General features: G+C 40.5%; 1 pseudogene across 1 annotated transcript in view; it reads right to left on the reverse strand.

Annotated features, from left to right (window-relative positions):
- The window catches only part of LOC311148669 (glutathione hydrolase-like YwrD proenzyme), a 35,620-nt pseudogene extending 14,739 nt beyond the window's left edge, over nt 1-20,881 (reverse strand). The window contains exons 1-7 of the transcript in view: nt 20,782-20,881; nt 20,473-20,620; nt 17,683-17,836; nt 13,768-13,974; nt 11,914-11,958; nt 11,529-11,616; nt 10,494-10,661 (exon numbers count right to left, since the gene is read on the reverse strand). The product of the transcript in view is annotated as a glutathione hydrolase-like YwrD proenzyme (transcript). The remainder of the gene's footprint in view (nt 1-10,493; nt 10,662-11,528; nt 11,617-11,913; nt 11,959-13,767; nt 13,975-17,682; nt 17,837-20,472; nt 20,621-20,781) is intronic.
- Nucleotides 20,882-21,022: the final 141 nt, after the last annotated feature.

Genomic DNA, 21,022 nt, shown 5'->3' on the forward strand with positions numbered 1-21,022 from the left:
TGTCATTTATTTTACTACTGTTGGTCACATATGGAGATGTATCAGGATTTAAAGTGAATTGGGAGAAAACTGAAATAATGCCCATTTCTAATTATGACTTCTCAAGCTTAGAAAGTACATTTAAGTGAAAATGGACAGACACATACAGTATGAAATACCTGGGTGTACTGATACCATGGAATCTGGAGGAGGCATATAAAATCAATTACTTTCCTTTAATAGATAAGATTGAATCCAATGTTCAGATATTTCTCCCGATTTCTATGTTTATTTAACATGAATATATAACAAAAATGATATATTTATTACAGGCCCTGCCAGTTTCAATTCCATCCAACTTTTTCAATAAAATAAATGGCCTGCTCTCCAACTTTATTTGGAATGGCAAGACTAAAAAGTAAAATGGACTGTTTTACACTTACCCTATAAAGCTGGAGGTCTTGGACTACCTCATATGAAGATATATTACTGGGCTGCACAACTGCGTTCACTTAAACAATGGACAGCAGACTACCCTTGTGCATGTTGGAGTATTGAAGCCATACATTTAATACTTTATGATCTAAAATATATTCACTACATCGGGTCCAAGGCATTGAAGAAAAAAAAACAGACATTCCAATGATTCTCAATTCCATTCGTATTTGGGAAAATGTACATCAATTCATAAGGCGGAAAGAATCAATATCATTGCCAGGCACCCCTATATGGAATAACCCCACCTTACCTCCAGTGTTTAATGACAACACCTTTAAGTCCTGGTTCCAAAGTGGCATGATGAATTTTGAACATGTGTACTATGATGGATCTCCACTATCATTCAATCAATTACAATAAATAATTGGATTTTCTAAGGCCTATTTCTTTAAGTTCTTACAACTCCGAAATCTTATTCAATCGCTTCAACAGCATCTGGATGAACCTAAGGCATATAGCATAGAAATAATACTGAAAGAAGCTGCTACGGCAAAGAAGTTGATTGCCAAGTTATATTAAGCGTTGATTGAAAGTCTATCTGATGGTTCAGAACCTATAAGGAACAAATTTGAAGAAATTGAGGAGAACCATTGGTCACAGTTATGTGAAAATGTTCATACCTGTTCCTACAACCTAAGACATAAACTACTGAAGTTTAAAATAATTCATTGGACTTACTAATATGGCTGTTGCGATGACCATATTACTGCCACACCGGCAGTCATGAGTCATGACTGCAGTAAAATTCCAAGTATTCAGTCACGGTAATCTCCTCTTATGCACTCTGGACATGCGTTGGTAGTACCCAACTCGCTAATGACAATCAGGTTGCTAATGGCCTCGTACTCAGGGCTCTATTGTTCCTTTAACCACTCTAACATCAAGGCAAATGCAATCGAAAATCACATCAAACACTTATCATCAAAACAGTATCATGCTTTTAAAACTCACCTCAGTGTTATTGATCAATCTGAAGAAAGACGTTCAACGACAGGTTAACAATGAGTGGAAAACATGGTCATTATGGATGTTGTTTCAAAGCGTAACACAACCAAATGGAAAGCACTTTCTAAGGTGATGATTAATTAAAAAACCCCATAGGCATATTACAGCTTATATACGCATAGGCCTACAGTGCATTCGGAAAGTATTCAGACCCATTGACTTTATCCACATTTTGTTACGTTACAGCCTTATTCTAAAATGGATTAACTTGTTTTTTCCCCTCATCAATCTACACACAATACCCCATAATGACAAAGCAAAAACAGGTTTGTAGAAATGTTGGCAAATTCATAAAGGGAAGGGTACTCCAATCTCCACTGTGGAGCTTTGCAGCTCCTTCAGGGTTATCTTTGGTCTCTTTGTTGCCTCTCTGATTAATGCCCTCCTTGCCTGGTCCATGAGTTTTGGTGGGCAGCCCTCTCTTGGCAGGTTTGTTGTGGTGCCATATTCTTTCAATTTTTTAATAATGGATTTAATGATGCTAATGGGATGTTCAAAGTTTCTGATATTTTTGTATAACCCAACCCTGATCTGTACTTCTACACAACTTTGTCCCTGACCTGTTTGGAGAGCTCCTTGGTCTTCATGGTGCCGCTTGCTTGGTGGTGCCCCTTGCTTAGTGGTGTTGCAGACACTGGGGCCTTTCAGAACAGGTGTATATATATTGAGATCATGTGACAGATCATGTGACACTTAGATTGCACACAGGTGGACTTTATTTAACTAATTATGTGACTTCTGAAGGTAATTGGTTGCACCATATCTTATTTAGGGGCTTCATAGCAAAGGGGGTGAATACATATGCACGCAGCACTTTTCCGTTATTTATTTTTTATAATTTTCTGTCCATTACATGAAATCCAAATAATAATCCATTTAAATTACAGGTTGTAATGCAAAAAAATAGGAAAAATGCCAAGGGGGATGAATACTTTTGCAAGGCACTGTATGTTACCAGCTCTCACAGTCTCACGTCAGAATTAGATGTTCATCCATGTTTCACAAACATCAAATTTGGAAGTTGTTCCAAACGTTACATTTCTAAGTGTTTAAGGTTAAGTTTAGGCATTAGCTCTGAATGGTTAAGGTAAGAGTTAAGGTTTGGGATAGGCATAAAACAAAAACAACTTTATATCGCTGGATTCGAACTTGCATCCTTTGGAATCAAAACGTACTTGAAGGAATCAGCGCTCACTAATGACCCTAATGGCCGGTTTCCACATCATCTCCCGATGTCTTCAAACATGATGGATGTCGAATACTGACTTGTATCACCGGTGACCTGGCTGATATATGACCCAAACCCGAAGAAAAAAAACGGTATTAAAATAATGTTTGTGCAACTATACAATACATAGCCTACCGCATATTACACATGCCAGAAAAATATACATTTATTTCATTTATTTAAGCTGCCTTTAGTACATAATTGGTCTTGCCTATACTCCAAAATTAAACTAATTCAGAGTTAATCTACAATTATAGTGAATTTGTATTTGAATAGCCTAGTAATAGGATATTTTTTATATTTTCATAATTATTAGGCTGACGCATTAACTTTAGCTACAGAATATCTCACCATAAATTGAGAATAGTCTGATGGGTGAAAATATGATCCCTTGATAAGAGAACTGCATGTGCAGCCTGAGGCAAGGAACTTTCTCAAATCATCAATAGCCTATAGTTGCGTCATGCAGCCCATTTATACGTTTTGATTTCTAAGACATTCTAAGGTTTGTATCATTCACAACTAAAGTTGCCAAATAACTCTAAATCTAGGGTAGGCTATAGGACCTGTTTCAAATTATCACTTTTACACTCAACATAGCCACTTCATATGCGCACTTGCTCTGCCATGAGTGTGCAAAGCTGTCATCAAGGAAAAGGGTGGCTATTTGAAGAATCTCAAATATCAAATATATATTGATTTGTTTAAGACTTTTTTGGTTACTACATGATTCCATATGTATTATTTCATAGTTTTGATGTCTTCACTATTATTCTACAATGTAAATTTTTTTTAAAATAAAGACAAACCCTTGAATGATTAGGTTTGTCCAAACCTTTGACTGGTACTGTATGTCTGTTGGGAAATATAAATATTGGTGATCAATATCAGAGAAAGTTTGTAATGTAGGTCTAATTGCCGCAACAACAAAAAAATTGTGCCATCAATTGGAAAGCCTCATATTCACCCTCAATAACAAACTGGAGGGTTGAACCATCTACAGTAGCTACATACCATTGGATTTTGTATATTACCTTGGGGAATGTGTTGTATAGTGGCCGTGTTGTTTTTGTGTCATTTGTGGGGTGCTGTGGAAAAACAATACAAGTAAAAAAAAGCTAAAAACTAATAAATACAGTATAAAACATCATACAAGTCCTTTATACTGCAACACTTTATGTTTATGCATTGTTTAAAGCACTTAAGGTAAGCAAAAAGGCTTGTCCCAGTAGTGATGTGTAGAGTTGTTGTGACATGTTTTGGGGATTTAGAGATACAGTATCTACAGTATCTATTATTTTTAATGCTAGAATGTGAACAAAAGTATTTCATTATTATTTATCCAGGTTAGTCTCATTGATATAAAATATATTTTTCAAGAGAGACCTGGTACAACCAAGACAGCAGCAGGTGAGACAATGTTTCAGACAAATATCAGACATAACAACTTACAGACATAGACACACCATAAACAACATTTAGACGTAGACACGCATACATTAAAATGACAGAAACATACAAGCGTCATAGATAAAAAAATCTATCTTATGTACGACCGCCGCATGAAGTCCTAATGACAATCACATTCCTCAGTAACATGTGAGTCAACCAAACTCCTCCAAGGAAACAAGATCCTGGAGTTTCAAGTTGGTCTGTAGATAATTCCAAGACCACGGAGCTGAGTAACTAAAACACTATAACAATATATTGTATAGATCAATAATCTATTAAAATACCTATTGTTTTTACTAGTATAATGTCTGTCCCTCGATTTTATGTCATTGTTGTTACCGCCTTGAAAAGCACTCATTACAAAGATATATGTGGACCTTGAGCATTCCCACCAGTGGCAAACTGTTATCGGAGGAGGGGTCTATATTAAAGAAAATTATTAGCTAATCACACCCTTTTAGTATGTCATAAATTTGAGGATTCCATTAATAATTGGGTGTCTGAATCCACAGTGTCACTTGGTGTTACTCAATTTAAATGAAGGGAAAAAACATTGTGAGCAAAACTATTAATCATATCACTGTAGTAAATTATTTTTAAAGGGTTAATGACCTTAGATTTGAGCCATCTTCAACATAGAAATGCTACCAAAAAGAATTTACTGAAACTGGTTACAAATGATGGAGTCACCCATGATTCACCAAATGATATTTTGAAAGAGGAAGCAAAGTACTTTAAGCATATGTTTTCATTTCAGTCTCCTCAATCTCCTCTAATCAAAGCTAATTGTATGGATTTTTTTCTATTAATAATTTTTAATTAACAGCTGTACAGAAAGACTTGTGTTGGCGAAATTACAGAGGAGGAACTTCTTGGTGCAATTAAAGCTTTTAAGTCCGGGAAAACTCCAGGGCTGGATGGCATACCAGTTGAGGTGTACCAAAACTTTTTTGATATACTCAGAGGACCGTTATTAGCATGTTTTAACCACTCCTGTGTAAATGGTAGATTATCAGACACTCAACAAGAAGGTCTGATTTCATTATTACTGAAACAGGATACAAGTGGGAAATATAAAGATCCAGTCCATAATAAAATTGGAGGCCCCTTACACTTCAGTGTTGTGATACAAAAGTTCTAGCAAAATGTATAGTGCATAGAATTAACAAGGTATTGTCGGGCATTATTAATTCTAATCAGACAGGTTTTTTACATGGAAGATGAATTGGAGATAATATAAGGCAAGTACGGGAAACAATAGAACACTATGAAAAATCTGGGAAACCAGGCCTGCTATTCATAGCTGACTTTGAAAAGGCTTTTGATAATGTACGACTGGAGTTTATATATAAATGCCTAGAACATTTCCATTTTGGAGAATCTCTTCTAAAATGGGATAAAATCATGTATAGTAACCCTAGGTGTAAAATAGTAAGTAATGGCTACTTCTCAGAAAGTTTAAAACTGTCAAGAGGAGTAAAACAAGGTTGTCCACTATCGGCATATCTATTTATTATGGCCATCGAAATGTTAGCTATTGAATTCAGATCCAACAATAATATCAAGGGATTAGAAATCCAGGGCTTAAAAACAAAGGTGTCATTGTACACTAATGATTCATGTTTTCTTTTAAATCCACAACGTGGATCCCTCCACAGCCTCATAGAGGATCTAGATAATTTTTCTAACCTTTCTGGATTACAACCAAATTATGATAAATGTACTATATTACGTATTGGATCACTAAAAAATACAACTTTTACATTACCGTGTAGTTTACCAATAAAATGGTCTGATGGTGATGTGGATATACTCGGTATACATATCCGAAAATAAATAAATGATCTCACTCCAATACATTTTAATAGAACGTTAGCAAAAATAGATAAGATCTTGCTACCAAAAAATGTGTGGAAAAACCACCTTGATGAACTCTTTAGTAATATCCCAGTTTACCTATTTGCTTATGGTCTTGCCTACACCTAGCAAACAGTTTTTTAAATTATATGAGAAAAAATGATTAAATTTTATTTGGAACGGAAAGCCAGACAAAATTAAACGGGCTTATTTATATAATGAATATGAATTTGGAAGGCAGAAATGATTAAATATTAAAGCATTAGACCTCTCACTAAAGGCTTCAGTCAGACAAAAGTTATACTTAAATCCGAACTGGTTCTCTAGCAAATTAGTAAGAATGTCTCACCCTATGTTCAATAATGGCCTTTTTCCATTTATTCAGATTACAACCTCTCACTTTCAGTTATTTGAAAAGGAAACAATCTCCCAAATATCGCTATTTTTAAAGCAAGCCATAGAAAGTTGGTTGCAATTTCAATTTAATCCACCAGAAAGGACAGAACAAATAATGCAACAAATATTGTGGTTAAACTCAAATATACTAATTGATTAAAAAATCATTATTTTTTGAAAGAATGTTTAAAAAAGGTATAATCTTCGTAAATGATATCACAGGTGGAGTTTTGTTGCACATGCAGCTAACAAAAACATATGGAAATGTCTGCTCTACCCAAAATTACAACCAACTAATTGCAGCATTACCGCAAAAATGGAAGAGGAAAGTGGAAGGAGGAAAAAGTAAAGAACGTGTCTGTCGGCCATGCATTATAGACCATAATTGGTTAAAGAAAATTGTGATAAATAAAAAAGTAAGTTTCATTTAAGGACCAAAAAATTGACAGCAGTGCCATATACAGTGGGGGGAAAAAGTATTTAGTCAGCCACCAATTGTGCAAGTTCTCCCACTTAAAAAGATGAGAGAGGCCTGTAATTTTCATCATAGGTACACGTCAACTATGACAGACAAATTGAGAATTTTCTTTCCAGAAAATCACATTGTAGGATTTTTTATGAATTTATTTGCAAATTATGGTGGAAAATAAGTATTTGGTCACCTACAAACAAGCAAGATTTCTGTCTCTCACAGACCTGTAACTTCTTCTTTAAGAGGCTCCTCTGTCCTCCACTCGTTACCTGTATTAATGGCACCTGTTTGAACTTGTTATCAGTATAAAAGACACCTGTCCACAACCGCAAACAGTCACACTCCAAACTCCACTATGGCCAAGACCAAAGAGCTGTCAAAGGACACCAGAAACAAAATTGTAGACCTGCACCAGGCTGGGAAGACTGAATCTGCAATAGGTAAGCAGCTTGGTTTGAAGAAATCAACTGTGGGAGCAATTATTAGGAAATGGAAGACATACAAGACCACTGATAATCTCCCTCGATCTGGGGCTCCATGCAAGATCTCACCTCGTGGGGTCAAAATGATCACAAGAACGGTGAGCAAAAATCCCAGAACCACACGGGGGGACCTAGTGAATGACCTGCAGAGAGCTGGGACCAAAGTAACAAAGCCTACCATCAGTAACACACTACACCGCCAGGGACTCAAATCCTGCAGTGCCAGACGTGTCCCCCTGCTTAAGCCAGTACATGTCCAGGCCCGTCTGAAGTTTGCTAGAGTGCATTTGGATGATCCAGAAGAGGATTGGGAGAATGTCATATGGTCAGATGAAACCAAAATAGAACTTTTTGGTAAAAACTCAACTCGTCGTGTTTGGAGGACAAATAATGCTGGGTTGCATCCAAAGAACACCATACCTACTGTGAAGCATGGGGGTGGAAACATCATGCTTTGGGGCTGTTTTTCTGCAAAGGGACCAGGACGACTGATCCGTGTAAAGGAAAGAATGAATGGGGCCATGTATCATGAGATTTTGAGTGAAAACCTCCTTCCATCAGCAAGGGCATTGAAGATGAAACGTGGCTGGGTCTTTCAGCATGACAATGATCCCAACACACCGCCCGGGCAACGAAGGAGTGGCTTCGTAAGAAGCATTTCAAGGTCCTGGAGTGGCCTAGCCAGTCTCCAGATCTCAACCCCATAGAAAATCTTTGGAGGGAGTTGACAGTCAAGTGTTGCCCAGCGACAGATATGGAGTCATGTAGTAACCAAAAAAGTGTTAAATAAATCAAATTGTATTTGATATTTTTCAAATAGCCACCCTTTGCCTTGATGACAGCTTTGCACACAGCTTCATGAGGTAGTCACCTGGAATGCATTTCAATTGACAGGTATGCCTTCTTAAAAGTTAATTTGTGGAATTTCTTTCCTTCTTATTGCGTTTGAGCCAATCAGTTGTGTTGTGACAAGGTAGGGGGGATATACAGAAGATAGCCCTATTTGGTAAAGACCAAGTCCATATTATGGCAAGAACAGCTCAAATATGCAAAGAGAAATGACAGTCCATCATTACTTTAAGCATGAAGGTCAGTCAATACGGAACATTTCAAAAACTTTGAAAGTGCAGTCGCAAAAACCATCAAGCGCTATGATGAAACTGGCTCTCATGACGACCACCACAGGAATGGAAGACCCAGAGTTACCTCTGCTGCAGAGGATATGTTCATTAGAAATTGCAGCCCAAATAAATGCTTCACAAGTTCAAGTAACAGACACATCTCAACATCAACTGTTCAGAAGGGACTGTGTGAATCATGCCTTCATTGTCGAATTGCTGCAAAGAAACCACTACTAAAGGACACCAATAATAAGAAGAGACCTGCTTGGGCCAAGAAACACGCGCAATGGACATTAGACCGGTGGAAATGTGTCCTTTGGTCTGGAGTCCAAATTGGAGATTTTTGGTTCCAACCGCCGTGTCTTTGTGAGACGCGGTGTAGGTGAACGGATGATCTCCGCATGTGTATTTCCCACCGTAAAGCATGGAGGAGGAGGTGTTATGGTGTGGGGGTGATTTGCTGGTGACACTGTCTGTGACTTATTTAGAATTCAAAGCACAATTAACCAGCATGGCTACCACAGCATTCTACAGTGATACGCCATCCCATCTGGTTTGGGCTTAGTGGGACTATCATTTGTTTTTCAACAGGACAATGACCCAACACACCTCCAGGCTGTGTAAGGGCTGTTTTACCAAGAAGGAGTGATGGAGTGCTGCATCAGATGACCTGGCCTCCACAATCCCCCGACCTCAACCCAATTGAGATGGTTTGGGATGAGTCGGACGTCAGAGTGAAGGAAAAGCAGCCAACAAGTGCTCAGCATATGTGGGAACTCCTTCAAGACTTTGGAAAAGCATTCCAGGTGAAGCTGGTTGAGAGAATGCCAAGAATGTGCAAAGTTGTCATCAAGGCAAAGGGTGGCTATTTGAAGAATCTCAAATATAAAATATATTTTGATTTGTTTAACAATTGTTTGGTTACTACATGATTCCATGTGTTATTTCGTAGATTTGGTGTCTTCACTATTATTCTACAATGTAGAAAATAGTAAAAATAAAGAAAAACCCTTGAATGAGTAGGTGTGTCCAAACTTTTGACTGGTACTGTATATATATATATATATATATATATATATATATATATATATATATATATATATTTGCAAAAAATATATATGGGGGATTGTAAGTGATGCAGACAATTACATTGATGGAAGCTACAATCTATCTGCAATATTCAAGCTGATCTACCCCCTAAAAATAAAAATAAAATAAGTAAACATTTAGAAATAGGAACAAATACAACAACAAAAACATATACAACGACCTTTGGCATTCCCACCAGTGGCAAACTGTTATCGGGGGAGGGGTCTATATTAAAGAAAATGATTAGCTAATCACACCCTTTTAGTATGTCAAAAATTTGAGGATTCCATTAATAATTGGGTGTCTGAATCCACAGTGTCACTTGGTGTTACTCAATTTAAATGAAGGGAAATAACATTGTGAGCAAACTATTAATCATATCACTGTAGTAAATTATTTTTAAAGGGTTAATGACCTTAGATTTGAGCATCTGTTGTCTCCATTTAAAATGTCTCATTTGTGTTACTATCATTGGTGTTACTACTCCTAGTGGTGGCACAATGTTATCCTAATGGTAAAAAGTATTTAAAGTCATTAAGCTGCCATAGTAGTTGATTTAGAATGGGAAGATGTACCCAAATACATTTAAATAAATACAAATCTAGTTAATTTTTTCGTAAATTCCATGCCCAAATGCCACCGCAATTCAAGAACGACCCAACAACGTGAGAACATTTCTCTCTGGTCCTTGAAAACAAAAAAGGTGGCATTCACTCAAAGCCCTGATCTTGTCATGGATCGAGACATTTTCTCTCTCTCTTGCACTTACTAACTCTCTCTCTCTCTCCCTCTCTCTATTTATTTTTCTCTCACTTGCTCACTCATAATAAGCGCACACACACACACACACACACACACACACACACACACACACACCCACACACCCACACAAACACACACCTTTGTGGTCTTACCAGTCCATTTGCATGGTGTGTGAGAGCTGTAGGCTGTAGTCTTTAGTAGACTCTCCAGAGGGACTTTAACATGGTGTGGGTCAGCACAGTACTGGACTGTATCAGCCAGGCTCCGCTTCAGGGCCTTAGCCAACACATGGAGGTAACTTGCACTGTTATGACCCATCTCTGCAGAGCTCAGATACACACAAAGAGAGTCCGTCAGTGGGTTGCAGACCCAGGGTTGGAGGGTCTTTGTGGAATGTTGTTGTGGAAAGTCAAGACGGGTCAACAAAATATCCTCACTGTGAATAACAGGTGGCTAAGCCTTATATGATCATTTCCTTTTGATTCACATCAAATCAACAATGGAAAAATATAGCTATAAGTAATAATTAAACACACTCAGTTACATGAATAGTCAGATTAATATAATAGTTTGATTAAAACATTTGCATGCTTTGCAAGAAGAACGATTTCCCTAATAATCCTGCTTGCATGGACACATCTGACATCAGGCTACCTAATAGGACTTTGATAAATGCAGAAAATAGCCAATCAAAATAAACTTACCACAGCGACCATGCTATTTTTGGGAAGCCTATTTTATTCGGACATATAAAGTTTGGACATAGAAGTAGTTTCCACATACAAACTTTGTAAGATGCATACTTTCAGTTGTTCTGAACTCACTTCACTCGTGCTAAAGAGGGAGGCTCACTCGGCTGGTGCTAGCACATGTGCAGATCAAATACATCGCTGGAACTCCGATTAAGGTGTTTACATGTCCTAATAATGAGAAAGATTGCTCAGAAAACCAGGTGTTTTAATTGCCGTATGCTTACTTTGATTAAGATAAGCAGAGTAAGGTGTTTATATGACTAATGCCATACTCTGCCTACTACCATCATCTATTTAATATCGAATTATTAGTGTGCATGTAAATGTACTCACTGTCTCAATGGAGTTTATATATCTATGCTCTTCCCCACAATCAATACAAAGCTGGGGTTGTCCTTCGTTGAGGAGACAGAGCTGAGATTAAGATGTAGCTACCTTCGATGGGAAAGTTCTCCAGTATATTGAGGGCCATGAGTGCTGCCATGCCTTGACCGTTAGGAGGAACTTCCTATAGCCTCACTCCCTGAGAGAGACAGTGGGAGAGAAAGAGAAACGAGAGAGAGAGAGAGAGAGAGAGAGAGAGAGAGAGAGAGAGAGAGAGAGAGAGAGAGAGAGAGAGACACAGAGAGAGAGAGAGAGAGAGAGAGAGAGAGAGAGAGAGAGAGAGAGAGAGAGAGAGAGAGAGAGAGAGAGATAGGGGGAGAGAGAGAGAGAGACCACAGTACGGGACTGATAGTAACATGAACATTGTGTCACTGTGATCCACCCTATCAAATTCCTGTTTAGTTGGTTGTGGTGTGTTGTGTGTCTTTGAACCTACCCTGTAGTCAGTGTGGATGGGTTTGGGTAGAAGGATTACTTTATCCTATCCCAGGTATTCCTTAAAGAGGTGGGGTTTCAAATGTCTCCGGAAGGTGGTGAGTGACTCCGCTGTCCTGGCGTCGTGAGGGAGCTTGTTCCACCATTGGGGTGCCAGAGCAGCGAACAGTTTTGACTGGGCTGAGCGGGAACTATGCTTCCGCAGAGGAAGGGGAGCCAGCAGGCCAGAGGTGGATGAACGCAATGCCCTCGTTTGGGTGTAGGGACTGATCAGAGCCCGAAGGTACAGAGGTGCCGTTCCCCTCACTGCTCCATAGGCAAGCACCATGGTCTTGTAACGGATGCGAGCTTCAACTGGAAGCCAGTGGAGTGTGCGGAGGAGGGGGGTGACGTGAGAGAACTTGGGAAGGTTGAACACCAGACGGGCTGCGGCGTTCTGGATGAGTTGTAGGGGTTTAATGGCACAGGCAGGGAGGCCAGCCAACAGCGAGTTGCAGTAATCCAGACGGGAGATGACAAGTGCCTGGATTAGGACCTGTGCCGCTTCCTGTGTAAGGCAGGGTCGTACTCTCCGAATGTTGTAGAGCATGAACCTGCAGGAGCGGGTCACCGCCTTGATGTTAGCGGAGAACGACAGGGTGTTGTCCAGGGTCACGCCAAGGCTCTTCGCACTCTGGGAGGAGGACACAACGGAGTTGTCAACCGTGATGGCGAGATCATGGAACGGGCAGTCCTTCCCCGGGAGGAAGAGCAGCTCCGTCTTGCCAGGGTTCAGCTTGAGGTGGTGATCCGTCATCCATACTGATATGTCTGCCAGACATGCAGAGATGCGATTCGCCACCTGGTTATCAAGTGGGCTGACATGTCATGTGTACACATGACATGTCAGCCCACTTGGGCCAGGGGCTCCTTTGTGTACAGGATTGATGACAGACGCCATCACTAATAGGTGATGTGTTGCCACGCCAACAGGGAATGTGTCACCACAAACAGTTTGACATTGAACACACGCCATTCCTGAGGAAGGAGTTGTGGGTCAGATGCTGTGGAAACTACAGTGGGACAATGAGATGTCTTCCTAACCAATGAACTGAAAATAATAATCAACTGAATTTGATTATGAATGGATGATGGCCTGATGGTATCCATGGTATCCATGGCATCACTCAGTAATAAATACTAATAATAATGTATCAAACTTCTATAGCACTTTTCATAACAGAAATACATTTCAAGCGCTTCAAAAGCAAAAAACAAACAAGCAATACATCATCATAAGTAGACTAGCTATATGTTTGATCAAATATTATGTATTATATTGAAAAGATGGTTGACTGACCGCTCTAACAATAGAAATACAGGCCCGCAAAAGCGAAAGGCAGGCGGGAGAAGGCAAGATCAGGTGGGAACATTCTAGCCAATGAGAGGGCAACAGGCACAACTCCGATATAACATTGTTTTTCTCAAGTTGCTGGAATGTCACGTGCATTACACTTATCTCAGTACATTCGTAACAACTTAAGTCCTAAGCATTATGAAACTTCTATTCGACCAAATAAGCCTCGACATGCTTTCATTGCCCCCCATACAAAAACTCCTCACTTGGTCTGCTTAACGCTTATTTTCGCATATACAGATTTTGGCCGGAGTCGACCCTCTTACTCAAGTAAAACCAGACTGGTGACTCGGGGACTCACGGGTGAAAGGAACAAGCCTGTTAGGCATGACATCAGAGATCGATACTGTACACAGTAGAGTTGAGCCTGCCCCGGTAGTGAGAAATGCACACACAGACACTCCTCTCTGAGTAATGTAGGACATCACTGATGCTCCTCTCAGTCAAGGACAGGGTTACTTGGAAGGTTTGGGCCAGATGAGGGTTGGAGAACACCTGTCCATGTTTGGGCGCCTCGTTCTTAATCAGGAAGTCTCTTCCCAGCTCCCTCCCAGCAGCCCTCATGGTACGGACCCACTCGGCCCAGTGGTGCGCAGTCACCACGGCGACGGGGAACCCCCAAAGGGCGAGGTCAGAGGCGGGCCTCAGGACATCCTGGAGAGAGAGCTTGTAGACACACAGGAACAGGAAACATATGGTTAAGGAGTCAGGGTTCCCACTAGTTACCACAGAATTTCCAGATTTTTTGTTGTTGCTTTTTGGTCATAATTTAAGGTTAGGGTTAGGCATAAGGTTAGCACTGTGGTTAAGGTTAGGGTTACGTTTAAAAAAAACCTAAGGTTGATGTTTGCACCCCCCGTGGAAATCGAATGAGTATAATAAAACATCCCCATAAAAATCTGTCAATTTATGCTAGAGATATCTGTTGGATGCATCTCAAACCTCCGCATCCGCCTATGTAACACTTCCACATCTGCGGTGAGAGGTGACAGAGCTAGAGGGGTGTTTGTCAGACCATGAGATATCCCGAAAATCGGTCTTCTCACTAAATCGTCTGCAGTGTCCGGTTTGGCCTACAAACTATTATGACCCCTCTGTGGAAAGATGAGACTCTCACGAACACGATGGTGTTCTCCGTTTTGCTCTACAATCCCTACCAGCATCTTTGGACTCATCTGAAGTCGGTACAGCCGATCTGCCAACTTCTTTCTGTAGCGTCCAAACAGTTTGGGCTACACACTATGACTCCTCGTGAAAAGGTAAGACTCTCACATACACGTACATGTCGGTTGTTTTGCTCTAGGACACCCACAGGCCTCACAAGACTCGTCTGAAGGTCCCCTGGTACCAGTTTAACATATTAATGGAAGCATACAGTTGAAGTCTGAAGTTTACATACACTAAGTTTTTCAACCACTCCACACATTTCTTGTTAACAAACTATAGTTTTGGCAACTCGGTTAGGACATCTACTTTGTGCATGACACAAGTAATTTTTCCAACAATTGTTTACAGACAGATTATTTCACTTATAATTCACTGTATCACAATTCCAGTGGGTCAGAAGTTTACATACACTGAGTTGACTGTGCCTTTAAACAGCTTGGAAAATTCCAGAAAATGATGTCATGGCATTAGAAGCTTCTGATAGGCTAATTGACATCATTTGAGTCCATTGGAGGTGTACCTGTGGATGTATTTCAAGGCCTACCTTCAAACTCAGTGCATCTATGCTTGACATCATGGGAAAATCAAATGAAATCAGCCAAGACCTCAGAAAAAGAATTGTAGACCTCCACAAGTCTGGTTCATCCTTGGGAGCAATTTCCAAATGCCTGAAGGTACCACGTTCATCTGTACAAACAATAGTATGCAAGTATAAACACCGTGGGACCACACAGCCATCATACCGCTCAGGAAGGAGACGCGTTCTGTCTCCTAGAGATGAACGTACTTTGGTGCGAAAAGTACAAATCAATCCCAGAACAACAGCAAAGGACCTTGTGAAGATGCTGGAGCAAACAGGGACAAATGTATCTATATCCACAGTCAAAAGAGTCCTATATCGACATAACCTGAAAGGCCGCTCAGCAAGGAAGAAGCCACTGCTCCAAAACCACCATAAAAAAAGCCAGACAACTGCACATGGGGACAAAAGTTGTACTTTTTGGAGAAATGTCCTCTGGTCTGATGAAACAAAAATAGAACTGTTTGGCCATAATGACCATCGTTATGTTTGGAAGAAAAAGGGGGTTGCTTGCAAGCCAAAGAACACCATCCCAACCGTGAAGCACGGGGGTGGCAGCATCATGCTGTGGGGGTGCTTTGCTGCAGGAGGGACTGGTGCACTTCACAAAATAGATGGCATCATGAGGAAGGAAAATTATGTGGATACATTGAAGCAACATCTCAAGACATCAGTCAGGAAGTTTGGTCACAAATGGTTCTTCCAAATGGACAATGACCCCAAGCATACTTCCAAAGTTGTGGCAAAACGGCAACAAAGTCAAGGTATTGGAGTGGCCATCACAAAGCCCTGACGTCAATCCTATAGAACATTTGTGGGCAGAACTGAAAAAGCGTGCGCGAGCAAGGAGGCCTACAAACCTGACTCAGTTACACCAGCTCTGTCAGGAGGAATGGGCCAAAATTCACCCAACTTATTGTGGGAAGCTTGTGGAAGGCTTCCCGAAACGTTAGACCCAAGTTAAACAATTTAAAGGCAATGCTGCCAAATACTAATTGAGTGTATGTAAACTTCTGACCCACTGGGAAGGTGATGAAAGAAATAAAATCTGAAATTAACCATTCTCTCTACTATTATTCTGACAATTCACATTCTTAAAATAAATTGGTGATCCTAACTGACCTAAAACAGGGAATTTTTACTAGGATTAAATGTCAGGAATTGTGAAAAACTGAGTTTAAATGTATTTGGCTAAGGTGTGTGTAAACTTCCGACTTCAACTGTATATGGAGAGTCTTTAGTGACACAAATAAGGGGTTAAATACATGTAAAAAAAAAAAAAAAAAAAGACAAATGTTTCCTGATCTTTCTCATATCGCTCAGATATAGGACAGACACTTCAGAACAAACTTCCTTTTGATTTTTTGGGGGGACTATCTGTTCCATGTAGTGAATATGTTATTCAATGCGTTTGTATGGGCTAATAGCAGTGAGGCCAAAAATAATTTTTCATCAAATATTTGTTTTCTATATATTTTTGCGATACTTCAAGGGGTCTTAAAATTCTAAATCCTTGGTATGACCTTCTTAAAACAATTCCATATAGCTTAGTAGTACCCCTACCTCGGCTTAGAAATGGCTTAGACTCTTATGGGTTAAAATCACAATTTAAGAAGATACATTGAAAAATTGGTGGGGTTTATGACTTTGTGGCTGTGGTAATTAACGATGACCGGGACACGGCGGTAACAGGAAGTTAACAGGAAACACAGAGAGTCACACCACCGTCCTCAGCAGGAGTCATATACACAGAGTCATAACCTCAGAGGAAATGGATGGATGGAGGTCTGGTCGACCCCTTACGGGACACACTTAGTGTCAACCAGAAACTCACACACTCAACCTCCCCACTGACCACTCACAGGATGAAGACAAGCTCTGAGATATAGTATTCTTCCATGATCTAAGGACTACTCTATACTCATATAGGGGTTGTGGTATACTCAGGGTATAGTGTTTTGCCCAAAAAATATAAAGAAATTCATACACATCTAAAATCTATGAATAAAAAATCTGAGAAGAGTAATATTTTTACACACACATGAAGGTACCCATAAGCAATCATTTCTGATGAAAAATAAATGTGAAGAATTGGTGGATATAGCATTTTGGAAATAAACTCTTCATTTGCATAACTTTTAAATAAAGAACTTTACATTTTCCCTGAAACATGTAATAGTGATTCAATATCTTAACACAATATTTTTTCATTTTTTACACTGTACTATACAGATCAACAAAGCAACAGCTCCTCTGAGGAAGCCATGGAAACATAGTAGAACTGCCTGCTAGAGAAGGAACCGCTGGACCCAGGCCAAATACAGGGCAACAAATTAGATCTAAAAATAACAAGAGGACAGTGTGTGGGACTGGGGGGCATGTTTTTAATGCTTATTGAAGGACGGACGCACTCAGAGTGCTATCACTCCACAGGAAGAGAAAGCGAGAGTTAGGATTCGTTCAGTTGTTGCCATGGATAAGCTACAAAAAAACAAGTGGATAGAAAGGAGACGTTTGTTGATGTTAGAATAGAAATAGAACAGAGTAGAAATTCTATAAAATACTAAAGAATAAAACGTTATAGTCCATCTGGAGCTATAATAAGATAACCATACATCATACTTTACCGTCTGACTGCCAAACAGGGGGACAGTGTAACACCAGCAGGCCGTGGCCCCTGGCAGGGTGGCGTTCAGGGCGTGGAAGGATGGGATAGGGTTAGACTCACTGTAGCCATGCCTCTCCAGGAGATCCACTGTCTGTGCTCTTGGGGCCCGGCCACTGGAACAGGACACACACACACAATCACACACACACAGTCAAACAGGGGTCAACAGAACTAAAATGTGTTGGTCTAGTTAGTAACACACACACACATACTTTAGTATGACTGAGACCTAAAATTCCTAAGGCAGGCAAGCCACACTGGCTACCAACACACCCAAATAGGCCAGTGATTAGCTCAAGTTCACTTATCCAGAACTGGATGGTCAAATAAGTTCAAGGCTGCCAGCCAGTCAGTAAGCAACCAGTCCGGTGTAGTCAGCCAAGCAAACATTCCTCTGTGGTTCTTCACAGCAGCCTTCACAGGTCAAGTGCAACACATTGGGGTTAAATAGGAAGCCTAACACAACAATGGCTCGATAAAACACAACGCCAAGATGAATAACACTGGTTATTCCTGAGTCAACACAGTGCCCACACACACACCACAACTGAAGACACATTACTTGGTTATTACCAAGTATTGTGTCTTCAGTTGTAGTGTGTGTGTGGGCACTGTGTCATACACACTCATAAAGAAACAGAGGGAAAGGCATTATTCACTGAGTAATTGATTGTTGGAGTATTTTTCTGTTTGATGTACAGTGGGTTTACAAAACCAACGGTGCGTGTAAATCAAGGAAGGTTAGTCATAACACATAAAACATGCAAAGGAATTTATCTACTGCTTTTAAAGGTCAGAATGGGTCTCCTTTTATACTGCATAGTATTCATAATACTGATTTCATGAAACTGCCATTGTCAAAATAGGATCCATGAGTCTCACTGTACGATACATATCACTGGCTATTTTCCAACAAAAACATTGAGAATATATTAGATCATATTACCAGCCTAACCCTTCATGATAAAATAACCCTTTGATGAAAAGGATGACTGTTAGCCTACCACATACAGTGAGGGAAAAAAGTATTTGATCACCTACTGATTTTGTACGTTTGCCCACTGACAAAGAAATGATCAGTCTATAATTTTAATGGTAGGTTTATTTGAACAGTGAGAGACAGAATAACAACAAAAAACTCCAGAAAAACGCAATGTTATAAATTGATTTGCATTTTAATGAGGGAAATAAGTATTTGACCCCTCTGCAAAACATGACTTAGTACTTGGTGGCAAAACCCTTGTTGGCAATCACAGAGGTCAGACGTTTCTTGTAGTTGGCCACCAGGTTTGCACACATCTCAGGAGGGATTTTGTCCCACTCTTTGCAGATCTTCTCCAAGTCATTAAGGTTTCGAATCTGACGTTTGGCAACTCGAACCTTCAGCTCCCTCCACAGATTTTCTATGGGATTAAGGTCTGGAGACTGGCTAGGCCACTCCAGGACCTTAATGTGCTTCTTCTTGAGCCACTCCTTTGTTGCCTTGGCTGTGTGTTATGGGTCATTGTCATGCCGGAATACCCATCCACAACCCTATTTTCAATGCCCTAGCTGAGGGAAGGAGGTACTTGGCCCCGTCCATCGTCCCTTTGATGCGGTGAAGTTGTCCTGTCCCCTTAGCAGAAAAACACCCCCAAAGCATAATGTTTCCACCTCCATGTTTGACGGTGGGGATGGTGTTCTTGGGGTCATAGGCAGCATACCTCCTCCTCCAAACACGGCGAGTTGAGTTGATGCCAAAGAGCTCAATTTTGGTCTCATCTGACCACAACACTTTCACCCAGTTCTCCTCTGAATCATTCAGATGTTCATTGGCAAACTTCAGACGGGCCTGTATATGTGCTTTCTTGAGCAGGGGGACCTTGCGGGCGCTGCAGGATTTCAGTCCTTCACGGCGTAGTGTGTTGCCAATTGTTTTCTTGGTGACCATGGTCCCAGCTGCCTTGAGATCATTGACAAGATCCTCCCGCGTAGTTCTGGGCTGATTCCTCACCGTTGTCATGATCATTGCAACTCAACGAGGTGAGATCTTGAATGGAGCCCCAGGCCGAGGGAGATTGACAGTTCTTTTGTGTTTCTTCCATTTGCGAATAATCGCACCAACTGTTGTCACCTTCTCACCAAGCTGCTTGGCGATGGTCTTGTAGCCCATTCCAGCCTTGTGTAGGTCTACAATCTTGTCCCTGACATCCTTGGAGAGCTCTTTGGTCTTGGCCATGGTGGAGAGTTTGGAATCTGATTGATTGATTGCTCCTGTGGACAGGTGTCTTTTATACAGGTAACAAGCTGAGATTAGGAGCACTCCCTTTAAGAGTGTGCTCCTAATCTCAGCTCGTTACCTGTATAAAAGACACCTGGGAGACAGAAATCTTTCTGATTGAGAGGGGGTCAAATAGTTATTTTCCTCATTAAAATGCAAATCAATTTATAACATTTTTGACATGTGTTTTTCTGGATTTTTTTGTTGTTATTCTGTCTCTCACTGTTCAAATAAACCTAGCATTAACATTATAGACTGATCATTTCTTTGTCAGTGGGCAAACGTACAAAATCAGCAGGGGATCAAATACTTTTTTCCCTCACTGTAGGTTTTTATCTGGCTGTAAAGTGTGTGGTTAAAAACTACACAATGAAATATGACAAAACATGAGCTACTGGGTTTGCAGGCTTTTGCGCCATCCCAGCCCTGGTGATGAAAGTTCTTGAAGTTGATGTGCCAAGTTGTGCCAGTGCAGTGCCACTCCCTCACCTGCCGTTCAGGCCGCACACCTGTCCAGTGCTTGTTTCATAGAACAGACAGAAGCTGTCCCCACCGATCCCACTGCTGCAGGGTTCTGTCACGGCCAGGGCAACAGCCACAGCAGCATCAGCAGCATTCCCTACTCTCTTCAGGATGTCTGTGAGGGGAGCAAGTCAAGATGGTATCTGAATATGTCAGGTCCAGCCAGGGTCTGGTCTCGGATTGGAGAGTAATTTCAAGCATAAAGTGAAGAAAAGTGACATAGCCTACAAACATCGAAGTCAGAAGGCGCTAAAGCCTTGGACCAGAGCCACTCACCCAGACCGATGTTTGATGCCAAGGGTTGACTTGATGTCACACAGCCATGTAAACAAACAACAGCTGACCGGTGCGAGGTGAAGGAGAGACTGGGCTGCATAGCCTAGTCTACTTCTCCTTTATCACACAAAAAACAATTTATTTCAATGTTTCCTCACATGAAACGCGGTGTGCAAAATTCAGTCATTTCTGCTGAGAGGCGCTCTATTTGGACGGCGATAATAACTTGCTCAATAACGTT

This window comes from Coregonus lavaretus (assembly GCF_964263955.1).
Source record: "Coregonus lavaretus genome assembly, chromosome: 21".
NCBI lineage: Eukaryota > Metazoa > Chordata > Actinopteri > Salmoniformes > Salmonidae > Coregonus > Coregonus lavaretus.